Source organism: Ornithorhynchus anatinus, chromosome 1, assembly GCF_004115215.2.
Source record: "Ornithorhynchus anatinus isolate Pmale09 chromosome 1, mOrnAna1.pri.v4, whole genome shotgun sequence".
Lineage (NCBI taxonomy): Eukaryota > Metazoa > Chordata > Mammalia > Monotremata > Ornithorhynchidae > Ornithorhynchus > Ornithorhynchus anatinus.
This window is the reverse complement of record NC_041728.1, coordinates 8,846,399-8,872,618: the sequence shown is the minus strand read 5'-3', so window position 1 is coordinate 8,872,618 and position 26,220 is coordinate 8,846,399. Positions and strand designations below refer to the sequence as shown.

At 43.5% G+C, this 26,220-nt stretch overlaps 1 non-coding gene across 1 annotated transcript; it reads right to left on the bottom strand.

Moving 5' to 3' along the window:
* Nucleotides 1-9,075: 9,075 nt before the first annotated feature.
* On the bottom strand, nt 9,076-9,213 carry LOC114817439. Its single transcript, XR_003765300.1, has one exon. It is a non-coding gene; the product is annotated as a small nucleolar RNA SNORA7 (small nucleolar RNA).
* Between the last annotated feature and the right edge of the window lie 17,007 nt (nt 9,214-26,220).

Sequence of the window (26,220 nt, the reverse complement as noted above, 5' to 3'; positions counted from 1 at the left end):
TTCCCTTACTCTGGCATCAATCAGTTTTATTAAGCACTTACTGTGTGCAGAGCGCTGCACTAAGCACTTGGGGGAGTACAGTATGGCCAAGTTGATAGACACGTTCCCTGCCCAGACTAGAGGAGAAGACAGGCTAATATAAATGAATAAATCATGGTTACGTACATAAAGGTTGGGGGACTGAAGGAGGGGAGGATAAAGGATGCAAATCCAAGCGTAAAGCCGATCCAAAAGGGAGTGGGAGGAGAGGAGAAATGGGTTTAGTCAAGGGAGGCTTCTTGGAGGAGATGTGCTTTCAATAAGGCTTTCAAGGTGGAGGAAATGGTCTGTTATTCAGATCCCTACCCCCTTAATAATAATAATAATAATGTTGGTATTTGTTAAGCGCTTACTATGTGCCGAGCACTGTTCTAAGCGCTGGGGTAGACATAGGGGAATCAGGTTGTCCCACGTGGGGCTCACAGTCTTAATCCCCATTTTACAGATGAGGGAACTGAGGCACAGAGAAGTTAAGTGACTCGCCCACAGTCACACAGCCGACAAGTGGCAGAGCCGGGATTCGAACTCATGAGCCCTGACTCCAAAGCCCATGCTCTTTCCACTGAGCCACGCTGCTTCTCTAATAATAATGTTGGTATTTGTTAAGCGCTTACTATGTGCCGAGCACTGTTCTAAGCGCTGGGGTAGACATAGGGGAATCAGGTTGTCCCACGTGGGGCTCACAGTCTTAATCCCCATTTTACAGATGAGGGAACTGAGGCACAGAGAAGTTAAGTGACTTGCCCACAGTCACACAGCCGACAAGTGGCAGAGCTGGGATTCGAACTCATGAGCCCTGACTCCAAAGCCCGTGCTCTTACCCCCTTCCCATCTCCCGCTACACTCTGTGCAGGATGCCGTACTAAGCGCTTCCTTTGTCCAGCGAATTTCCCGGAATTCATACGTTAGAAAGATTTAATGGGAAGCCGTGTGGCCTAATGGAAAGAACGCGGGCCTCCAAGTCAGAGGACCTGGGTTCTAATCCCAGCTCCATCACCCACCGGCTGCATGACCTGGGGCAAGTCACTTAACTTCTCTGGGCCTCAGTTGCCTTATGAGTAAAATCAATCATTTGCATTTATTGAGTGTTTACTGTGTGAAGAGCACTGCGCTGTGTTTTGGTGAGTATAATAGAAAGGAGTTAGAAACATTCCCTGCCCGCGATGAGTTTACAGTCTCGAGGAGTCAATATTTTTTCTCCTTTATACTTAGACCGTGAACTCCCTATGGGGATCTGATGATCTTGTATCTATCCCAGTGCTTAGCACAGTTTTTAGCACCGAACAATGCTTAATAAACACCATTATTATTATGATTAATATTATTAGCAATGTCCCTCTAGACCGTAAGCTCCTTGTGGACAGGGAATGTGTCTGTTATATTGTTGTGCTGTACTCTTCCGAGCGTTTAGTTCAGTGCCCTGCGCACGGTAAGCGCTCGGTAAATACAGTATATCTGTGGATTGATAATAACGAATAATGGCCTAGAAGAGCCGGTAAACGCGGCGCACGTGAACAATTGGTGACTTAAAAGGAGAGGGTCATTTCGAAGCCAAGGCATGTTACACCTTTTAATACATTTCTTATTCCTTCTCTGCCTTTATCCCATTTTCTAGCAGCTTGAACCTTCCGAAGTGATACCTGCAGGTGTAAAACTACTTCTTAAACCCTCACAACGCTCCCGTACAAAGAGTCATTGACAGAGTGCGTCTCAAGTCCTCTTTCCCATTGCTCACTTTAGAATGTGCAGACACAATTGTCTACTCTTCTGTTGGGTTTTTTTATGGTATTCGTTAAGCACTTACTATGTGCCAGACACTGTGCTAAATGGTGACCTAAAAGCTAATCGGGTTGGACATAGTCCGTGTCCCGCATGGGGCTTACAGTCTTAATCCCCATTTTGCAGATGATGGAACGAGGCCCAGAGAAGTTAAGTGACTTACCCAAGGTCACACAGCAGACAAGTGGTGGAGCCGGGATTAGAACCCAGGTCCTTCTGACTCCCAGGCCTGTGCTCTATTTACTAGGCCGCACTGCTTCTCTTCATTCCTATCCTTCGTCTGGGTGAAATATATATATATATACTTATGGATGCATTTGTATTAAATATGTTTAAATATTTATATACATAGAAGTATGCCATTAAATATATATCTAAATATAGCATATAAATATACATAAATATGTCGATTATATATCTTCACATTAAGAGCCAAGAATGAACAAGAACAATGAACCTTGTGGGAGTTTTTTTGTGTGGGTGTATAATATATATTATGTACATATACTTATGTATATAAATTAGCTCTCTGATTCATTTTCCAAAATGTTTCTTGCCTCTCTTGATTCAATTGCAAGCTCCTAAGAAAGACCAATATCAGCAAAAATTCTTAATTAAGACACCCTAAAGAGGAAGTGTGAGGCCAGAAATAGCGGCTGGGGTTGGGATTACTGCTATTTACAGAACAAGATTAAGAAGGAATTCTGAGGAAAAAAAAAAAGATCGCCAATCAATAGATGTTTACCGAGAGTGTGGGAATTCTTGATGAGTGTGACAGTCCTTCTCCTGCGGAATAAGGCCGAAGGCCTGGATACACACTCTTCCACCTACACCAGGATAGGGAATCCCCAAATGGGGAAAGAAAATGGTGGCGAGGAAAACTGCTCTTATCCCTCTGATCTCCCTTCTACTTAGTTTGTGAGCCCCATGTGGGAAAGGGAATGTGTCCAACATGATACTCTTGTATTTATTTATATTAACGTCTGTCTCCCCCTCTAGACTCTAAGCTCACTGTGGGCAGGGAATGTGTCCGTTTATTATTGTATTGTACTCTCTCAAGCACCTAGTGCAATGTCTTGCACAATACGATTGAATGAATGAATGAATGCTTAGTGCAGTGTTTGACACGCAATAAGCACTTAAATGCCCTAAGAATTAATTATCACGATGATGTTTGTGAATATTATTCTGTTCCTGCTGCTAAGCCTCATTACCGGAGGGGTTCAGGAGATAGGGTGTCCATATAATAATAATAATGATAGTAATAATAATAATGACATTTGTTAAGTGCTCACTATGTTCCAGGCACTGATCTAAGCCCTGGGGTGAATATAAGCAAATCTGGTTGGACACAGTCCCTGTCCCTCGTGGGGCTCACGATCTCAATTCCTATTTTACAGGTGAGGGATCTGAGGCCCAGAAAGTGAAGTGACTTACCCAAGGTTACACAACAGACAAGTGGCAGGCTGGAGTTCGAACCCGTGACCTTCTGACTCCCAGGGAAATAAGGACAATCAAAGGCTGAGATTGAAGTCACCGTAAGCTTGTGGTGGGCAGGGAACGTGTGTGTTTGTTGTTGTGCTGTACACTCCCAAACGCTTAGTACAGTACTCTGCACACAGTAAGTACTCAATAGATATGACTGAGTTGAATACTTCCGACAGTTTCACCGGTGCGGGTGTATGTGGGCAAGTTTTGCACGGCAAAATCGGAGGAACCAGATTTGAGAGATTCATTTCCACCCCCAGTCCATCACTCAGTAGCCACGTCATACCTTCAGCTGGCCAGTGTTTCCGTCATAAATCTGTGAAGTTCAAAATCCTCCCACCTAGAAGTTAAGCGAACGAAGATCTCCGTGCGGAAACCACTTAGAAACAGCTGGCTAATTATGGAAATGCTGACATACCCTTCGCTGTATCAGTGTTGATTAGTGTGTAGAAACCAGCAAAATTCTTAATTTCTGAGCACAGGAGGCTTATCTGCATAAATCCCAAACTACCCCCAGGATTCTGTAAACATTCGTCTCTTCTGCAGAGCGACTCAGATGCGCTCACCCCTTTTCCACAAGCACCACAAGCCCATCTGCCTCTCCCATCTAAGTCTCCTGGGGAAAAGAAATGTTTTTCAGAACGGGCCTGAAAACCGCTTTTAATTTCAAGCCCTTTTTAGAAACGGATCAATCAGGTCTTCCATGCCATATATCCGAGCCCATCATTATGCTAACGTGTCTGCTCAACTGTTTCATTATGGGAAGACAGATTCTCGCTAGTGAGAAAAAAAGAAACAAGTTAAAACGTTTGTTTCTCAGCCCAATTTATCCTCTGGGGCTGCCTCTCTGCGGGCTCGGAGCCTGCAGTATGTCAGAAATTGTAAAATCTTTTTCGGGGAAACGTATAATTCTCCCCGCCTGTCTCCTCCCCCAAAATGATGCCTCAGGATGATATTCTTCTCACTGTTTTTATCCCTTCCCGTCTCTTAAAATGAACCTCAAGAGAAGATTTCACAGTCTCCTTCCAGCAGCTCATGATACCAGACCTCGGCTTCCCTGCTTTAATATCGGTCTTCCAGATCAGAGCTAACTTTTTCTCCCTACAAAATGCCTTTTAGCTTGACCACCACTAACCCTAACCCTCAACCTTTCTTTCTTCAGGCTAAATTAACCCCTGGTTTTTTTCCCTCACAGGGACCATTTTCTCAAACTTTCCCATCATTGCAATTTCTCTCTTTTGGATCCTAAATGATATCACCATTAACAGGATTTATCGAGCTCCTCTTTACTGACCAAGGTGGGGAAAATAATTACAGAAAAGCTGTCGTTGTCTTCAACCACCCAATAGTCTAATAGGCAAGTGTATAGAGAATAGAACATAGGCCTGGGAGTCAGAAGGACCTGGCTTCTAATCCCAGCTCTGCCACTTGTCTGCTGAGTGACCTTGGGCAAGTCACTTCACTTTTCTCATCCCTAAAATGGAGACTAAGACAGTGAGCTCCATGTGGGGCAGGGACTGTGTCCACCCGATTTGCTTGTATAATGATAATAATAATAATTATGATATTTGTTAAGCGCTTACTATGTGCTGAGCACTGTTCTAAGTGCTGGGGTAGATACAGGGTAATCAGATTGTCCCACGTGGGGCTCGCCGTTTTTAATCCCCATTTTTACAGATGAGGTAGCTGAGGCACAGAGAAGTTAAGTGACTTGCCCTCGGTCACACAGCAGACAAGTGGCAGAGCCGGGATTAGAACCCACGACCTGTGACTCCCAAGCTCTTTCCACTAAGCCACGCTGCTTCCCAGCACTTTGTACAGTGCCTGGCACATAGCAAATAACAAATGCAATTACTATTATTACAGTTATGTATATCTGCTGTATTGGATGTTTTGTCCAACACCACCTTCTAGGTTTCTCTTTTTTTTTCTCGTTTTATTGTATTTGTTAAATGCTTAGTATGTGCCACTCGTTGTAATAATGATAATAGTAATAATCAAAATAATAATGGTACTTGTTAAGCCCCTATTACATGCCAAGCACTGGTCTAAGCCCTGAGGTAGAGACGAGTTAATCAGGTTGGACACAGTCCCTGTCTCACGTAGGGCTCACAGTCTTAATTCCCATTTTACAGATGAGAGAAATGCGGTCCAGAGAATTGAAGTGACTTACGCAAGGTAACACAGCAGACAAGTGGCAGAGCTGGGATCAGAACCCAGTCCCTTCTGACTTCCTGTTCGTGCTTTCTTAATTTCCTTACTTCCCCCTGTAGGCCACACAGAATCTCCCAGAGTCCCCACGGGCTCAAGGGCTGAACATTGATCTGCTTTAAAATATCAATTAAACATAGAGATGAACAGGTGAAAACAGGGCTTTATTGACAAAATGAATACGGGCTGTCCCAACCTGTGGCTAGAACAATCAGCCAATTTACATGTAGGAGAGAAAAACAGCGGTTGCCTTAAAGCGAACCGTCACTGCTATTGCAGAAACAGTTTGACCCACGAGTGCTCACCAATCCATCGGTGTTCTTTATTCATTCAATAGTATTTATTGAGCGCTTACTATGTGCAGAGCACTGTATTAAGCGCTTGGAATATACAAATCCCAGTCCCTGCCCTGTGTCAGGCTTACAGTCTTTATTAAGCCCTTACAGAGCACCGTACTAAGTGTTTGGGACAGTGCAATAGAGTTGGTAAAAGTAATAACTAATAATACATGATTGTGGCATTTGTTAAGCACTTACTATGTGCCAGGCATTGTCCTAAATGTTGGGGTAGATACAAGATAATCGCGTTGGAAGCTCTCAGTCTTAATTCCCAATTTTATTGATGAGGGAACTGAGGCCCAGAGAAGTTAAGTGACTCACCCAAGGTCACACAGCAGACTAGTGGAGGAACTGGCATTAGAACCCAGGTCCTTCTGACTCCCAGGCCCGTGCTCTATCTACTACTTCTCGCTGCTTCTCTGGTAGATTTTGACTGACTTTGATCCCTGTGCTAGGATATACCTGTCCTCTTGAAATCACTGGTGACTGACCAGTGGTGGAAATGGCACGGGCTAGGGAGTCAGAAGACGTGGGTTCTAATCCTGCCTCCGCAACTTGTCTGCTGCGTGACCTTGGACAAGTCACTTCACTTCTGTCTGCCTCAGTGACCTCATCTGCAAAATGAGGATTAAGACTGTGAGCCCCACATGGGACAACCTGATTATCTTGAAACTACTGCAGTGCTTAGAACAGTGTTTGGCACATAGTAAGCGCTTAACAAATACCATTATCTTTACCCTATTTATTTTGTTAATGAATTGTACATCGCCTCGATTCTATTTAGTCGCCATTGTTTTTACGAGACGCTCTTCCCCTCGACTCTATTTATTGCCATCGTTCTCGTCCGTCCGTCTCCCCCGATTAGACCGGAAGCCATCAAACGGCAGGGACCGTCTCTATCTGTTGCCGACTTGTTCATTCCAAGCGCTCAGTACAGTGCTCTGCACATAGTAAGCGCTCAATAAATACTATTGAATGAATGAATGAATATTATTATTAATACTCACCCAGAAAGACTAGGAGATAGAAAAGGGGCCCGCTGTATTTTTATGGAAATGACGTGTAAGTGTACAAGAGAAACTCAGCGTGACATTCACACCCATAAATACGTTCTCACCACTGGCAGCCTCGTCTTCGAACTGAAGGAAAACTCGTTATAATTTTTAAATTCACTGGTGCACTGCATTGGCCTGTGTCATTGATAGCAGCAACAGTAGTAGTAATAATAATGGTATTTGTTAAGCGCTTACTGTGTGCCAAGCACTGTTCTAAGTGCTGGCTGAAGCAGCGTGGCTCAGTGGAAAGAGCCCAGGCTTGGAAGTCGGAGGTCGTGAGGTCTAATCCCGGCTTTGCCACTTGTCAGCTGTGTGACTGTGGGGAAGTCACTTCACTTCTCCGGGCCTCAGTTACCTCATCTGTAAAATAGGGATGAAGACTGTGAGCCCCACGTGGGATCACCTGATCCCCTTGTATGCCCCTCCCAGTGCTTAGAACGGTGTTTTGCACATAGTAAGCGCTTAACAAATGCCATCATTATTATAGTGGTAGTAAAAATAGTATTACTTATAGTAGCCTTTATTGAGCCCCTACTTGGTGGAGTGCATGGTACGAGGTGCTTGGAAAGTAGAGAATAATTAAAGGCCTCATTTCTTCATCATAAGAAGCTTACACTCTAAAGGGGAAGAACAATACGAAAAGAGTTACAATTCATCACACCTCCAGTGGGAAATTATGTACTCGATTACGTGGATAATGAACCCGGTTGTGGAAAGGGAAGAGTCTACTAACTCTGCTGTATTGAACTCTCCCAAGTGCTTAGTGCTGTGCTCTGCACACAGTAAGAGCTTAATAAATACCATCAATCGATCGATTGACTGATCGATTCTTGCAAATGCTCTGGATTTGGTTCACAGAGAGACGATACAAAGATCTGGAGATTCCTCGAGATGGCTCAAGGAAGAGCTCTATTTCTAAGTTGACCAACCCTTGATTCCTCCCGATAATAATAATGATTAATGATAATTGTGGTGTCGTTAAGCGCTTACTAATTGCCAAGCACTGTAGGGAGCTGTGGCTTAGATAGAAGATAATCAGATCCCACATGGGGTTCACAGTCTAAGTAGGAGGGAGACCAGGGATTGAATCCCCCATTTGCAGATGAGACACTAATGTTGCCTCGTCTCAGGAGATTGAATAATTTTCCAGGGAAAGCTCTTAAGGGGTAGACATTAACTCCTAGAGAAAATACTCTAATGTTTTGTACAGTCTCCATTAGGACGTACATTTTCCATGCACAGCAGAGGGAAAAGGTATTTGTAAAACATTGTGAGGACACTGGAGAACATTCACAGAGGCCAAGTCTTTTGCAGCTTTAGTTTTGTTTCAAAATGATTGATGAGGAAAATATTTTGGTTTAAGTTCAATTCAGTACAGGGAAGGGTTATTGAATTCCCACTGGGTGTGAAATGCTGAGGGAATGGATTTCACTGAAGAGTTGTGGTGGCATTATTTCTTTTGTGTGCCCACATGTGTGTGTGAGAGTGTGTTTTGTGTGATTTTTACACCCCTTACTGTTTTAGGGTGTTCCTAGGTCATCTGTAGCAGGAGGAAAATCATACCTTTTGTTAGGGCTGATCAAAACGTGAATCTGCCAATAAATCATGTAGACATTTTATTTTGGACTCAATTCATTTTATTTTTACTGCTACTACTAATATTACTCTTATCCCTACTATTAGTATTTGTTAAGTGATTATCATCTTCCAAGTGTGGAAGAAGATTCAGTAGCCTCAGATTAGATATGCTCCAGTCTGACCTGAGGAAGACTGGACTAAGACTAAGGAGGAAGGAGATCTGGTATTTAATCACCATTTTACAGTTGAGAAAATTTAAGGCTCAGAAAAGTTAAGCAAATTTTCCCAAGGTCACACAGCAGGCAGGCGACAGAACCAGGAATAGAACCTGGGTCTCCTGAGTCTTATCCCCGACCCTTTTCCACTTGTTTTATGCCATCGAGTCGTCTCCGTCACATAGAGAAGCCATGACACATCTCTCCCAGAACGCCCCGTTCTCCATCTGCCATCGTTCTGGTAGTGGATCCATAGGGTTTTCTTGGGAAAACTCCAGGAGCGGTTTACCATTCCCGCCTCCGCTCAGTAAATTTGAGTCTCTGCCCTCGACTGTCTCCCATGCCACTGCTGCCCAGCACGGGTGAGTTTTGACTTGTAGCAGATTGGCTTCCACTCGCTAGCCACTGCCCAAGCCAGGAATGGAACGGACAGGCCTCTGCTTGACTCTCCCTCCAGTAGCCGAGACTGACAGAGGACTGGAAACTCTTCAGGTGAGACCCTGAGAGGGGGCTCTTTCATATAGGGCATGCTTTTTCTAAAATGCTTTCCCTTTAAAATGGTTGACCAGCTACCTAATCCCGTACACACCCACTCCCTCTCTCTCACACACACACATGCACACACAAGACCTGCTGAGTTTTCATTTTTGAAATTCTCGCAGCACAGATCCCGAAATATATTACTAACATCATAAGACGGACGGAATAGCGATCAGCCCTGATCGCTGAGCGAAGGCAATTTGTGACAGCACAGGACTGATAAATCAGAATAAAAGTAGTTAGTCTCCCTAATATCTTCGTCTACCCTATGCCGATCCTCCTCTCTTTAGGATGCAGGAGAAGCAGAAGATTTGTATCACGATGTCAGCTTATCACTGCAGGCTGTTTAAAATGCTCCGGAGGAAAAATCAAACTCAGGTGAAGAAGCAGAATCATAATAAATATTGGATACTTACAATGAAAGTACTTTTCCCAACATTGAAACTATCTGGTCTACTGCATTTTGAAAGGTCTGCAGTTCTTCCGGAGATTCGCACCACCTGGGGACTCAGTTTTTAAAAGTAAAACCAAATAGGTCTCACTGGCTATACATCCCTACTTATATATTTTCCCTGATTGGCTAACTCATTTCCATATAAATATGTCCCCTGAAGTTAGTTAGTTCTTATGGTCAGAAACTAAAACTCACAGATATTTTATTAGATTCAATCAATTGCTTAGAAATATAATGCCTTCTGCAGAAAGCAGACCCTAAGGACACACCGCAGAAAGGCTTCTATTCTTATTTGTTTTCATTTGTGAGAAGTTACTAGTCTTGAAGTCTAGATATGAAGAGATGCTACATATCTTCTTCCCTTGTGAGAGAAGTCTTTCTGGAGAACTAAAGTCCATTTTGGTGGCCTAATCTGAAATTCCAGAAACAAATCTAGAAAAGAGTGATTTTTGTGAGAAAGGCAGGTCGTCTTAGGGGCCACATTTTCACTGTGAGTGTCAGGCTGAAGAAGGGCAGAAGTCTTGAGGGGGGCGTACAGATTGTAAGAGGATTGGCTTCGAAGAAGGAATTAACCGGAAAGTACCATTTAGACTCTTCTCAGATAGGGGAGCAGGGGATTAGAGCCAGGAAGAGAGCGATTTTCTGTAGTTCAGAATCTGTAGAACGATTCTGTAATCGTTCAGTGGGAAGCAACATGGTGTAGTGGATAGAGCACAGGCCGGGGAGCCAGAAGAGGTCATGGGTTCTAATCCCAGCTCCACCTTTTGTCTGTTATGTGACCTTGGGCAAGTCACTTCACCTCTTAGGGCTTCAGTTACCGCATCCGTATAATAGAGATAGAGACTGTGAGCCCCACATGGGACAGGAACTGTACCCAGCTCAAGCGGCCTGTATCCTCCCCAGCCCTTAGTACTGTGTCTGGCATATAGTAAACACTTAAGAAATACCATTATTTTATTATGATTATTATTATTCTCTGTGCCTCAGTTACCTCCTCTGTAAAATGAGGATGGAGACCTTGAGCCCCACTTGAGACAGGGACTGTGTCCAACCCCATTTGCTTTGTTTCGTACAGTGATTGGCACATAGTAAGCACTTAACAAATACTATGATTATTATTATTACTATTATTCATTCAACCTGTGGTATTGATTGAGCTCTTACTGTGTGTCTACACTACACTGAGGGTTTGAGAAAGTGCAGTAGAATAATTAAATATTTTCCCTGCTCACAGTGAGCTAACAGTCTAGAGACTGGCTCCTTGAAAATTGATAGTCTCCTTGGGGAATTTCCCTGCTGCTTTCCCCACGGCAATGGTTCGCCAGAGAATATGTCCCCCAGAAACAGTTTTCTCTTTTCCAAACCCCAGAAAGCCAGATTACCTTTTCCCACCTGGATCAAGAAGCAGCATGGTCCAGTGGTTAGAGCACAGGCCTGGGAGTCAGAAGGACCCGGATTCAAATCCCGGCTCCTCCACTGGTCTGCTGTGTGACCTTGGGCAAGTCACTTCACTTCTCTGTGCCCCAGTTATGTCATCTGTAAAATGGGGATTAAAACTGAGCCTCATGTGGAGCGGGGACTGTGTCCAACCTTACTCACATCTATCCTCACGCTTGGTACAGTGCCTGGCACACAGTAAGGGCTTAAACAATACGGTTTAAAACAAGTTCAATGTTTGGGAAGCTGTGGCATCTATATGGAATGATCTGGGGCCATATCGCACAAAGCAAAGAGAGATAGTAAAAAGTAGAGATTGTTTTATTTTTCTTTGGTTTGTTTTGACACTGGGTGTCAGACCGAATTTTCACATTAAAGCATCAAACTGTTCTGACCTTGGCAAAGAAGAAATATCAGCTTTCTGCCATCCCCAGAGTGGTCTGTTATTAACGGAAAAGAAGAAAATAGCCAAAGCATTGTGAAGCAACCCTGAAACATGAGGAGGAACTCAATAAGGAGCGTTGATAGTCGACATCTTAAGTACGGCTCTGGTTATACAGCGTCTGATTTTATGGGAAATAGTTCTAAGAAGGTTGATGACTCCCATTTGATAGAGATATATCCTAAGTCCGGAAGGGGAGAAGAAAAGGCTGATTGGAGTCGTCAGGAAGGCACTGTGTATTGACAAATGGGAGATTTTCTGATGTGAATCATCTATTCCCAGTGACCAGAAATCAAAGTTAATCAGGACTTTCAACCTCATCTTTATTCTCATCACCATTCTCATTAGCGGACACGACTGAAAACCCCTCAGGATGTAGCCCTGTAAAAGACCAAGAGGAAATATACTGTCTCTGTGTCGCTGCTCTGTCGACCAGCTTGGAAAACATGGTAAAAAATGAATGACCCAAACAGGCACGGTAGAATTCCCCAAGAAGTGGCAATCTTCTGTCCTTCCTCCTATCTCCGGGATAATAACGTTGGTACTTGTTAAGCGCTTACTATGTGTAGAGCACTGTTCTAAGCGCTGGGGTGGATACAGGGTAATCAGGTTGTCCCCCGTGGGGCTCGCAGTTAATCCCCATTTTACAGATGAGATAAATGAGGCACAGAGAAGTTAAGTGACTTGCCCACAGTCACACAGCTGACAAGTGGCCGAGACGGGATTCGAACCCATGACCCCTGACTCCCAATCCCGTGCTCTTTCCACTGAGCCACGCTGATATCATGGCCAAACCCCCAGCATCTCCTGCTCAGTATGTCTGCAACTGAATTCCTCATCTTCCCTTCCAAATCCATTCCCTATCTCACATTCCCATCCCGGTTGGCAGCATCACCAACCTCCCCACCTCTCAAGTCCCAAACCTTGCCATTCTCCTTGACTCCCAACCCTCTTCAATCTCCTCGTTCAGTTCGACTCCAAACCCTCTTCTCGCTCTCACCAGCTTCTCTCGAAACTCTCGATTTTTCTCTTGCTACAGCCCTTTCTGTAGTCTGTACTTGTAATTTATTCATTTATATTAATGTCTGTCTCCCCCTCTAGTCTGTAAGCTTTTTGCGAATAGGGAATGTGTCTGTTTATCGCTGTGCTCTCCCAAGCGCTTAGGACATTTCTCCTCGCACAGTAAGCACTCAATACATACGATTGAATGAATGAATGAATGAATGAATGAATGAATGAATGAATGAGTTTACTTGGACCAGGCATCCACTCCCATGGTTCCAGCCATCACGTTTCTATGGATACTTCCCAAATCGATATCTCTATCCCTGTCCTCTCGCTTGCTTTACAATCTTCCTGCTTCCAAGCCATCACTATTTAGATGACCTACTGTACCTTAAACTCAGTATGTCTGAAACCTCAGTTTCCCCTCTAAATCTTATCCTCCTCCTAATTTCTTGTAACGGTGGATGTCACCCCTGCCCTCCCCTTTCTGTCTATATTAAAAAAAATTGATAGCATCTCAAGCTCTAGACTTTAAGCTCATTGTGGGCAGAGAATGTGTCTACCAACTCTTTTAAATGGTTAGATTGTGCTCTCCCAAGCGCTTAGTATGGTGCTCTGCACGCAGTAAGTGCTCTATAAATGTGATTGATTCTTAGAACAGTTCTAATTTTCCGGTTGCTGGTGTCAAACTCTACTAGACACATGCTTCTAGGGATATTTATGACTGACTTTTTCTACAGCTTTCTTTTATTCTTTGTTAAAAGGGGAATAGAAAAAACTTTGCCGTTCCATTTATAATAGTAATTAATGTAGCAAAAACTCTTTAACAAACAGGTTCAGTCACTCAAGCCTATTCCATTCTTTAAATCTGCTCAAAGGGTAGATAATTATATTTCACATGATTCTTAATATCTACATGTGAATTGCACAGTTTCTATAATAATGCCAGTTTAATTATTGGTGTACCACAATGTAAAAGGAAAAAATGATTTACTTTCCTTCTTCCTTATAGTTCTTTTAGATATGAGTTCCACCAATTCTGAAATACATGTATATAAAAAAAATTGGATGCAAGTATTTTTTGTCCAGCAGGGAGGTAATTACTACACTAAATATTATGTTACTTGAAAGTGTTGACCTGTAAGAAAAATGGAATTTGCTTCATAAAAAGGAGATTACAATGCCGACAATCAGAGCAGCCATAGCCAAATGCAAAGAGTTTCTGCTTTCCATCCTTTGTTAATCTGTAATTGTAACATTCAGCACACTGTCACTCAGTTATCAGGCTTTCAATTACCAGGAATGAGCAAGAAAGAAAATATACAGGAGCCGACGTTTGACAAGTTAAATGGAGAGAGAGAGAGTGGCGCACCTGAATGCAAAGCAGCCAAAAGAATAAATATTCCCCAACACTATACACTTCTTGAGGCTAATGGTCTCTTGTCAGAAAAAACACCTAGCACCTGTTCCCACCCCAGTGTGACTTCCTTGAGTGTCAAAGAGAAATGACTTCTAAAACGGCACATTCAGATCTATTTTGAGGGTTCTTCTGAGTTCTCACGAAGGCGCTGCGTTAGTTTGGTTCAATATCCTAATGAGCCCACTATTGAAAACACTGGAGGATTGAAAACCCCTGGCACGTTCCAAAACCCAAATGCCTTAATGGCGGTGGGTACGAGGGGTTCGAATGGGGGAGGAGGGCATATTCTTGGCCCTGCTCAACAGGACCATGAAGCGATTCCCATTTTAAACTATTATTCAGGCTTCCCCAATAAATGGGAACGTGAGAGGCGAAAAAAGAAACAAGCGCTAAAGGGCAAAATAAATGTTCCAGTGATTCAGAATGGAAAGCACATCTGTCCCAATATTGTGGATACCTAAGATGTGACTTCCTGTAATGTTTTCTCAAATTGCAGAGGGGCCAAATGCTGGGATTTTGTTGCAGGGGGGAGATGGGCGAAAGCCAAGATTGGTGAGGGGAAGGAAGAAGAGGGAAGTGGAAAGGGAGATGATTGAAAGGGAAAAGAGACTGATCGTCTCCCTGTGACACAACCTCCTAATCACTATAACGGTAATTTATTTTACTGTTTGTATCTCTCTGTTGAATGTAAGATACTCGAGACTGTAAGCTACTCGTATGCAGGGAACGTGTCTACCAACTCTGTTATGTTGTACACTAAAAGCGCTTAGTTCAGGGCTCTGCATACAATGCGGGTTCAATAAATATAATTGATCGATTGTCTGGAGGGAAGGACTGGCATTTGGTCATATGGCTAGAGCACGGCATAGTGGATCAAGCATGGACCTGGTAGTAAGAAGGATCTGGGTTCTAATCCTGGCTCTGTCACTTGTCTGCTATGTGTTCTTGGGCAAATCACTTCACTTCTTTGGGCCTCAGTTACCTCATCTGTAAAAATGGGATTGAGACTGTGAACTCCATGTGGAACAGGGACTGTTTCCAATCTCATCTGCTTGTATCCACCTCAGCGGTACAGTACCTGGGACATAGTAAGCCCTTAACAAATACCATTTAATTATTATTATTATTGTTGTCATTATTATTTGGGCATTGGAGTTACCATAGAAGAACCTACCCTACTCTCTGTAAACTTCTCAATAAAACTTAATGCTCAGGTGCTCAATTCATGTTTGGATGAAACAATTTTTTTTATGGTATTCGTTAAGCGCTACATGCCAGGTGTCGCACTAAGCGCTGGGGGAGATACAGGGTAATCGGGTTGGACACGGTTCCTGTCCCACATGAGGTTCATGTTTTTAATCCCTATTTTACAGTTGAGGTAACTGAGGCGCAGAGAAGTGAAGTGACTTGCCCAAGGTCAAACGGCAGACAAGTGGTGGAGCCAAGTTTAGAACCCAGGTCTCCCTGACTCCCAGCCTTGTGCTGTATCCACTAAGCCATGCTGCTTCTCAATTTCTAATGAAGAACTGTTATCATCTTAAAGAAGCTAAGGCTCCTGCCTAAGGACGCTAGTTAATTATTCCCTAGAACACTTGGTCGTATCATGTAACTTCAGCCATAACCGGGGTCCTACACAATTCTTTCCAGATAAATCTATTTTTTTCTTTCTCTCTTTTAATTATTATTTCTGCCTAAGACCTGTGCTTTTTATCGGGTGTTCTAAAGCTCAGTCAAGGAGGAATTAGTTTGACTGAAGCAGTATTGGCTTGACATTTAATAAATTAATAAAATAATGTTCATTTTTCAAAGCACGCTTGAAACTGCCTTCTGAGCCTTGGATATGAGCTGAAAATTAACAAGATATTTGCATGCCATGGAGAGAAGTCCTTGGGGACCCGATGAGGGAAGAATGCTCAACGTGAGTGAGTTATTGCCTGTTCAAAATGAGTGACTGAGACCCTGAGACTTTCAGCAAAGACTGAAGAAGGGCTTGTGGAAAATGTTCTGCCTGGTCACCTTCCAACGGAGGCCATTTCCTGCCCTACTTCAAGATGGCGGCCTTTCCTCTCCTTCCTATGGTCAGCAGTTTTGCCTTGTCCCCCGTGAGTTGAAATATTCCCCTATATGAGCTTAAATAACCTCAAAGAACCTCCCAGGGACGTCTCTGGTTGTTTCCAAAGCTTTCATTTTTAGCCTTGAGAGCTGGTAGTTTGTTTGCTGTGTGACCTTGGGCAAGTCCCTTCACTTCTCTTTGCCTCAGTTTGCTCATTTTTAAAATGGGGATTGAGACTGTGAGCCCCATGTCGGTCAGGGACTGTGTCCAACCCTATTTGTTTGCATCCACTCAATGCTTAATGCAATGCCTGGAACACAGCAAGCACTTAACAAATACCACGATTATTATCATTATGATTACTTTTGCCATGTTGCTGTCAGAGAAAGCCGAGAAACTGAGACGATTCGCTCTCCTAAATCATCCAAGATGAGAATCAACCATATTTATTGAGCACTTACTATGCAGAGCACTGTACTAAGCCCTTGGGAGAGTACAATATAACAGAGTTGTTGGGATGTGCTAAGTGTGTAGACACGGGGAACAATGAATGTCCATTTGGAAAGAGCTTCCGGAATCCATTTCTGAACGGCCCCGTGTTCCTCTTTCTCATTAGCCAGGTAAGAAGAGAGGGATGGAGAAGAGAGGGAAGGCTGGTAATATGTTTTAATCAGAATTCTGCAAAAAAAACCCCCACCAAAAAGCATTAGCTTGAAGCTGGGTGGACAGGACATTTTTTGTGTGCGAGTAAGATGGTATTCTTCTGATTGATCTCTCCTTCTGGTTGACCAAGGGGGCCTCCAGAATCATAATCAATTTAGCCCATGACTCTTGGAGCATCCTTTGAAACCGCAAGAAAGACCATTGGACCAAGAGGAAGAAGGGAAAGTAGGAGGGGAGGGGTGCAGAAATGAGCAGGAAGGTAAAAGATGCAACAGAGTTAGAAGCAGTGTGGCCTAGTGGATAGAGTCCAGGCCTGGGCGTCAGAAAGATCTGGGTTCTAATCCTGGCTCTGCCACTTGTCTGTCGTGGAACCCTGGACAAGTCACAGCTTTTCTGTGACTCAGTTACTTCATCTGTAAAATGGGGATTAAGATGGTGACATATGGGACAGGGACTGTGTCTAACCTGAGTGTCAATAAATTCGATTGATGGATTGTGTCAATAAATAGGATTGATGGATTGTTTGATTTCTCCCCAGGCTAGGGATAAAAGCTGCCCCAGTACTCTCAGACCTCTCTAACCATAAAGAGATTTTGATGCTCTTTTATTTTTTGTTCATGTTGTGTTTTAGTGTTTCATTGCTCCTGATGAAGAACAGGAATGAAGCAATTGAACTTCCTTGTTAAGATAAACCACCCCCTCTAGACTTCAAGCTCATTACGGGCAGGGAATGTGTCTACTAATTCTCTTGTATCGCCCTCTCTCAAGTGCTTAGAACAGTGCTCTGCACGTAGTAAGGGCTTAGTAAATACCATTGATTGATTAATTGACTAATGTAACTGTCTCTCATCCCTTCTCCCTACTTAAAGTCTTAGATTGTGAGCACCTCCTGCCCCCACCACCTGCCCCTTGGAAGAAAGAATCCATGTCTAAGTCCCACCTGTATACTCTCTCACAGCTCCTAGTACAGTGTTTTGCATGCAGTAAGTGCTTAATAAAGATTATTACCACTAGCAAGGAAAATTAACCAGAAATTGTGCCATTTAGGCAGATTCCTGAGGGGGAAGCAGCATGGTCAAGTGGATAAAGCAGTGTCCTGGGAGACAGAAGACCCAGGTTCTAAACCCAGGTCCGCCAAATTGTCTGCTGTGTGACCGCGGGAAAGCCATTTCATTTCTCTGGGCCTCAGTTACCTCATCTGTAAAATGAGGATTAAGACCGTGAGCCTCATCTGGGACATGGACTTGTCTAATCCAATTATCTTGTGTCCACCCCCGAGCTGAGTACGGTGTCTGGCACATATTAAGTGCTTAACAAATACCATTAAAAAAGAGGGGAAATAGATGTATGCACTTCCTTGTAACTAAATTAACATGGACTTCGAGAGCAGATTCAAGTGAAACGAATAATATTTTTGTCCTAGAAAATTTCTTGCACAGCACACAGATGGGATCTTTTTATTGTTGTGACCCATCTAATGAATCCGACTGCTTCAGCTTCAATTGCAATTTCCTTTCTTCTTCTTTTTCTTCTTCATCATCATCATCATCACTATACACTGGGGGGCTTACTGTGTGCAGAATTCTGTACCACGGTGCTTGGGAGAGTACAACCTAAACCGTGACCTAGTTGTGGGTAGGGAATGTATCTACCCACTCTGTTATATTATACCCTCCCAAGTGCTTAGTACAGTTCTCTGCACCACAGTAAGTGCTCAATAAATACAGCTGATTGATTGATTACCATAGAGTAAGTAGACTCAAACCCTGCCCTAAGGGAGCTTACAATCTGGGAGGTGATTTCTCTGAGGCAAGAAGCATTTCCTGAAACAGTGTAGATGGTGAGGATGGAAGGATTACAACACGGAGAAGCATCGCATAGTGCTGAGGCCTGAGTTCCTGGGAGTCAGAAGGAAGCGGGTTCTAATCCTGCCTCTGCCATGTGTTTCCTGTGTGACCTTGGGCCAGTCATTTCACTTCTCTGGGCCTCAGTTCCACAACTGTTAAGTGGGGACGAGAGTGTGAGCCCCATGTGGAACAGGGACTGTGTCCATCCGGATTAAATTGTATCAATTTAGAACAGTGCTTGGCATTTTGTAAGCGCTTAGCAAATACTATTATTATTTATTATTTAACAAACTCTGCCATTTTCTAGATTGTGAGCCCATTGTGGGCAGGGATTGTCTCTCTTTGTTGCTGAATTGTACTTTCCTAGTACTTAATACAGTGCTCTGCACACAGTAAGTGCTCAATAAATACGATTGAATGAATCTCAGGTTAAGGAAAAGTCCTGACTTCAGCTGATACCAAAGATGCTTATCCTGCATGGGGGATCGATCAGTGTGGTATTTATTGAGAGCTGGCTATGTGTTGACCACTGTACTAAGCTCTTGGAAGAGTACAATATAGCGGAGTTGCTAGACCTATTCCCTCCCCCAAAGCAAAGGGGAAGGCAGTTGAGGGTCTTAGCTAAGAAAGCCTAAAATGTGCAGTCCTTCCCGTCACCTCTTCAAAGGAACTCCAAAATTTCACATACTTTGTTATTTTTAAAATAATCTACCATAGCTTTCTATCACATGCTGGACTGCTTATCAGTATTTAATCAAATTTCACAGAAAGGTGTTTGTGTGTCTTGAGGTTTGAAAAATGCTTAATTTGGGGAATGATCAGTCCATCGCAAAGAAAACGCAATCGAAAATCAATAGGAGTGTTTTGTTAAATGTGCTTTTGGGGTTAATTCTGCTTTTATCCTAAGACACACAGTATTTACTTTCCACATAAATCATCCTGCTGCCACAAAATTATGCCTTATAAAAATGTAATAAATCATTCCTTTTCATTAGGCTGTTCAACTGTCCATAAAAAAACCCCCCTAAGCCTAAGTTTAGATTTTTACAGTTCAGGTTATTTCAGAAGTGATTCATATCTCTATTTGACTGGAAAATAGTGATACATTTAATACCTCCTACACTTATTAATTCAGTCCATCAACAATTAATCATTTTCACTGAAAGGAATCATTTTTATTACTGTAAGCTTTAAACTTTTTATCACATTCATAAAATTAACAGAATTTAGGTAGCCTCCTCTTCTCCCCCCACAGACAATTACAAGGACAGCCTAATGAAGCATCAAAAGCCCCTGCAGCTCCTAAATGTAAAATATGTACTAATAAATGTATATGGGGTGACGAAGATAAAAGCAAAGGGATTTAAAGTTCTCTCCCTACTGAGACATCCCTGGACGTTTCATTTCTAAAGGCAGAAAACAGTAGCAGCCAAGCTAGGCAGCCTCAATAATGATGTTGATAATAATGATTAATAATGATAATCATAATGATGATTAATAATGGTGTTTGTTAAGTGATTACTATTTGCCAAACATTGTACTAAGTGATGGGGAGATACATGATAATCAGATCGGAAATAGACCTGACCTACTTGGGGCTCGTGGTATTAAGGGAAGAGAGAACAGGTGCTTCAGCCCTATTTTAGAGAGGAGGAATTAAGAGACGGAGAAGTTAAATGAGTTGACCAAGGTCACACAGCAGGCAAATGGCAAGTGAGGACTAGAACTGAGGTCTCCAATTTTACTCTCTGCTCTCTGGAAAACCCCTTTGTTTCTGGTCTGTGCCCACCCTCATATGTGCTTTGGGTAGGCGGCCCCCCAAATCTCTGTTTTGGGGTGACTGCCGGCCACGTCTGCATTCTGGGGGCAACCACCTGACTGTGTCCTGTGTCCTGAGGGTGGTCCTCCAAATAGCCCACTGGAAATTTTGTTTTTTGGGACCCCACCAGGCTCTCTCAGGTGGTGAGGTGACTTCCCAGACCCCTCTTTTGGGGTGGCGGGCTCCTGAATCTGGGCTTTCCCTCTTTCCTCCTATTTGCTCTCCCTTTTGCCTCACCTGTGCACTTGATTACTTGATAGTCGTCTCCCACCATCCTCCACAGCTTATCTGTAACTGATTTTAAAGCCTGTCTCCTTCTTTAGACTGTAAACTCCTTGCGGGAGGGATCGTGTTCACCAACTCTATTGTATTGTAATAATAATGGTAATAATGTTGATTGTATTGATGTCCGTCTCCCCCTCTCTAAACTCACTGTGGGCAAGAATTGTCTCTCTTTATTGCTTATTGTACTTTCCAAGCATCTAGTATAGTGTTCTGAACACAATAAGCCTAAATAAATAGTATTGAGTGAATTCATTAATTAATTTGGTTAGTGCTTACTATGTGCCAAGCAGTGTTCTCAGCACTGGGTCAGATACAAGGATCAGGTTGGACACAGTCCCTGTCCCATGGGGCTCACAGTCTCAATCCTAATTTTATGGATAAAGTAACTGAGGCCCAGAGAGGCGTAGGGACTTGTCCGAGCTCACGCACCTGACAAATGACCGAGCTGGGATTAGAACCCAAGTCCTTCTGGCTCCCAGGCCCATGTTCTATCCACTATGCCACACTGCTCCACCAAAGACTCTTCCAAGGACTTAGTACAGTGCTCTGCACGTAGTAAGCACTAAATAAATATCATTGATTAATTCATCGACAGCTCCATCAGACATCAAAGAGAATCTCATAGTTCAAATCACTCTGTGAAGTCTTCCAGAGAGACTGCCTATCAATCAGTCCATTAGTCAATGCTATTTATTGATCACTTAGGGTAGCAGCATGACCTAGAAGAAAGATCATGGTCCAGAGAGTCAGAAGACCTGGGTTCTAATCTCAGATCCACATCTTGCCAGCTGTGTGAATTTGGGCAAATAACTTATCGCCCCTGGCCCTCATTTTCCACATCTGCAAAATTGAGATTCAGTTCCTGGTCTCCCTCCTACTTACACTGTAAGCTCCATGGGAGACCTAATTATCTTGCATCTACTCCGGAGCTTAGTACAGTGCTTGTCACTTAAGAAGCAGGTAACACATACTATTATTATTATCATTATTATTATTTTCATTATTATTACTACTACTCTGTTGAGAGCACTGTACCAAGCATTTGGCAGAGTATGATAAAGTTGTTGGACGCAAGTCCCGTCCTCAAGGACCTTATGGTCTAATGTGGGAGAGAGGTGAAAGAAGTACACAGTTTGGTCATTTTCATTTCATGAATTCTGGAGAAAATAATTCCCGTTCCAATTTAGTTATTAGCGAAATGCTCAAAAATGCAAATTCCCAGACCTGTTTAAGGAAGTCAGCAGACTTCTGTGAGTAGTTAACAGCAATAACCCTCTTAAAGCCCTTTCTTCTATCGTGGTTCTTTTTCCCTTCCAACCTTAACCTTCAACAATGCCAATTTAAATTCCCAAAGTCATTTATGTTTCTACTAAGAGTTAAATATCACTGAATGAAGGCTTTTTTCTCATTGCCCTTTCATTTACATTGGAACGTTCTTGATTTGGTGTCCAATTGCCTGGTCCGAATAACATACCGGTAGGACTTTCAAAGCGCTATTTTCCAAAATGAAAGGAAATTTAAATCTGCTTACATGTAGAGTCGGGCATCAGAGGAGCCGTGCTGCTCAGCTTTTCTTGGAACGGTGGCAGTAAAAGACCTCCTCGGTTGTGGAACTGCTTTAAAGAAAAAAAAAGCCTATGTCCAGTTGAGTCATTATATATCACCCTGCATAGAGACCTCAAGAGCTTAGATGATAATCTGGCAGAGATCACTTCAATCAGTATTATTTATTGAGCACGTACTCTCTGCAGAGCACCGTACTGAACACTTGGGAGACTACAATAGAGTTAGCAGAGATGATCCCTACTGGGAAGACAGATGGTAAAATAAATTACAGTTAGGGAGAACATCAGAGTTTAAAGATGTGTTCATTCAATCGTATTTATTGAGCACTTACTGTGTGCAGAGCACTGTACTATGTGCTTGGGAGAGTACAGTACGACAAGAAACAGTGACGCTCCCTGCCCATAGCAAGCCTTCACTCTAGAGTGGGGAAGACAGGTATCAATTGAAATAAATAAAATAACAGATACATAGGTGGGGCTGGGCCTGGGAAGCGTGAAGAGCAAGGGGAATAAGTCAAGGTGACACAGAAGGGAGTGGGAGATGAGGAAATGTGAGGCTTAGTCTTGGAAGACCTTTTGGAGAAAATGTGCCTTCAATTAGGCTTTGAAAGTGGGGAAAGTTACTGAATGTTGGATTTGAGGAAGGAGAGTGTTCCAGGCCTGAAGCAGGACATGTGCCAGGTTTTGGTGAAGAGACAGATGAGAAGGAGGCACAGTGAGAAGGTTAGCGACACTATGGGAGTGAAGCGTGCGGGCTGGGCTGTAGAAGGAGAGAAGCGAGATGAGGTAGGAGGGACCGAGGTGATGGAGGGCTTTCAAATCAATGGAGGGGAGTTTTTGTTTGATATGGAGGTGGATGGTCAACCACTGCAGTTTTTTTGAGAAAGGGGGTGACATGTCCTGAATGTTTTCATAGAAAAATGATCCAGGCAGCAGAGTGAAGTATGAAGTGGAGTGGGGAGAAACAGGAGGCTGGGAGCCTTGGAAATGGGGTGACTACCCAAGTGCTCAGGTGATGAGAAAGTGGTGGAGTGAAAGGAGGTGGGAAATGAAATGAGGAGATGAGAGATAAATCAAGGAAGGCTTCCTGGGGGATATGTGATTCCAGGAGGGCTTTGAGGATGGAGAGAGTAGCAGTCCGCCCACTGTGAAGGGTGAGGGAGTTCTAGACAGGAAGGTGGCTGTTGTCAAGGGGTCAGTGACGAGAAAGACCAGAACAGGACACAGTGAGTAGCTTTGCTGAAGAGGAGCAAAGAGGGTGATCTGGTTCTAGTGGGAGAAGAGCTTGGAAAAGTACGGGGAGAATGCTGATTGAGTGTCTTGAAGTCAGGAGTTTCTGCTTGAGAAAACTCTGTCAGCTCATTATGAGCAGGGAACATGACTTCTAATTCCGTTGCACTTTCCTAAAAACTCAGTACAGTGCCCTGCACGTAGTAAGCAGTCAATACATACCGTTGATTGATTGAGGAGGAAAGGAATGAACAACCATCAGAGGTTTTGGAGGTGTGAAGTGATTTGCTCCAATGATGAAAAACTCCCTGATGAAGCAATCTGCTTTTCTATATTTCGCACCTTTGAGTAGGTCAGAGTTGTTTGGTAAGGTCAGATGAGGCACTGCATCTTCGTGACCCAGAGCTGTGGAAAGTGAGGGGAAAGTGGAATCCAGAAAAGGCCTCAGCGCCCATCCATGATGGTTGTTTCCACTTCATTTTATCTCTCTGATGATGATGATGATAATTGTGTTATTTTGTTAAGTGCTTCCTATGTGCCAGGCTCTGTACTAAGTGTCGGGATGGATACAAGTAAAACAGGTTGGACAGAGTCTCTGTCCCACATGGGGCTCACAGTCTCAATTCCCATTGTACAGATATGGTAACTGAAGCTTAGTAAAGTGAAATGACTTGCCCAGGGTCACCCAGTAGACATGTGGCAGAGCCAGGATTAGGACCCAGGTCTTTCCGACTCCCAGGCCCGGGCTCTGTTCACTAGGCCACGCTGCTTCTCATATCTGTTTGTACCGCTTGAGAAAGACAAAGAAAGCGGCCTCATTTTAAAGAGACGAGAACCTCACAGGCTGCTTCCTGGCAGTCGATCAATTATTCGATGATTTTTATTAAGCACTTACTGTATGCCGAGCTTAGGAGAGCACAGTATAAGAGAACTGGCAGACATATTCTCTGCCTACAACAAGCTTACAGTCTACAGGAGCTTCAGTCAACCAATCAACGGTATTTACTGAATTCTTTCTGTCCTCAGGCACCTGGAGGAAAGATAATTCCACGCTGGACAGGGTCTCACCTCTCATCCTCTGTTTAAACTGTGGGGTGTAAACCGTAGAGCTTACCATGGGCACATGGTCCAAGAACGTCACAATCATGGGCAGTCCTACAGCCTGCTCAGAATTGTGTTAAAGCAGAGACAGAATAATTGGATCGGATACAGTCTGGGTCTCACACTGGGCTCACAGTCTAAGAGGGTAGGGGACAGGTGTTTTCACTCCTCTCTTATAGATGAAAAAACTGAGTCCCAGAGAAGTTGTGAATTTGCCTTAGAGGGGGCACATTTTTTCCACCCTCTAGACTGTGAGCTCACTGTGGGCAGGGATTGTTATTGCTTATTGTTGCATTGTACTTTCCCAAGTGCTTAGTACAGAGCTCTGCACACAGTAAGCACTTAATAATAACGACTGAATGAATGACTTGCCCGAGGTCACATGGCAGACAAGTGGAAGGCCAAGATTAGAATTCAAGTTGCCCGACTTCCAGTCCCATGCACTATCCACTAGTGCTAATGCAGTGAGAAGCAGCATTGCCTAGTGGAAAGAGCACGGGCCTGGGAGTCAGAGGACCTGGGTTCTAACCCCAGCCCTGCCATGTACCAGCTGTATGACTGTGAGCAAGTCACATAACTTCTCTGAGCTTCAGTTCCTTCAGCTGCTAAATGAGGATTCACTGTTTCCCTTCCTAGTACTGTGCTTGGGACATAATAATAATAACGTTGGTATTTGTTAAGCGCTTACTATGTGCCGAGCACTGTTCTAAACGCTGGGGTAGACACAGGGGGAATCAGGTTATCCCACGTGGGGCTCACAGTCTTAATTCCCATTTTTTCCATAGAAAGCACGTACCTAATACCACAACTATTATCACTGCTGATGACTTTGGAGCATCTCTCTGTTCTCTGGAGAGTCCCATTCATTCATTCATTCATTCATTCATTCATTCATTGTCAGTCATATTTATTGAGCGCTTACTGTATGTCAAGTACTGTATTAAGTGCCTGGGAGAGTACTGTGTAATAATGAGTCCTCAGTTGGCTAAAGACCGAACTACGATTGAGGACATGACATCAGGACAGATAAGCAGGATTTTTCTTAGTTGCTTCCCTGTCAGGTTATCAGACAGGGATATAGATCCCGGGGAGATTCAGATTTCATGCCTCACCAAATCCGGATCCACAACTCAATTAGGCTTTCCTGAGAAAATCCTCCAAAGAAGTCCTGAGAGGGTAATAAGGTCACGTAATTTAGTTCACAGCAATGCCCAGAGGTGACTACTCTCATTTGCGGTTTCTGCTTGGCAGTATTCCTCTTGATTTATACCTTTACACCCTAAGGATCCCTCACAGACCTTTGGCCTTTAAACTGCGATAATGTCTTCTCAGGAAAAATGGTCTCTCAGCAAATACCTACATCCTTGTCCACGTCTAGCCTAGTATTTCCCTTCTGAGTATAAATCACCCACCTCTGGAATGATAAATCTCATTTGATAAAGCTGACAACTTTGAAGAGGAGAAGAGCGGAGAAGCAGTGTTGCCAAGTGGATTGAGTGTAGGCCTGGGAGTCAGAAGGACCTGCGTTCTAATCCCGGCTCCGCCCCTTGCCTGTTGTATGACCTTGGCCAAGTCACTTCACTTCTCCGGGCCTCGGTTCCCTCCTCTGTAAAATGGGGATTCAGACGGTGAGCCCCACGTGGGAAAAGGACCGTG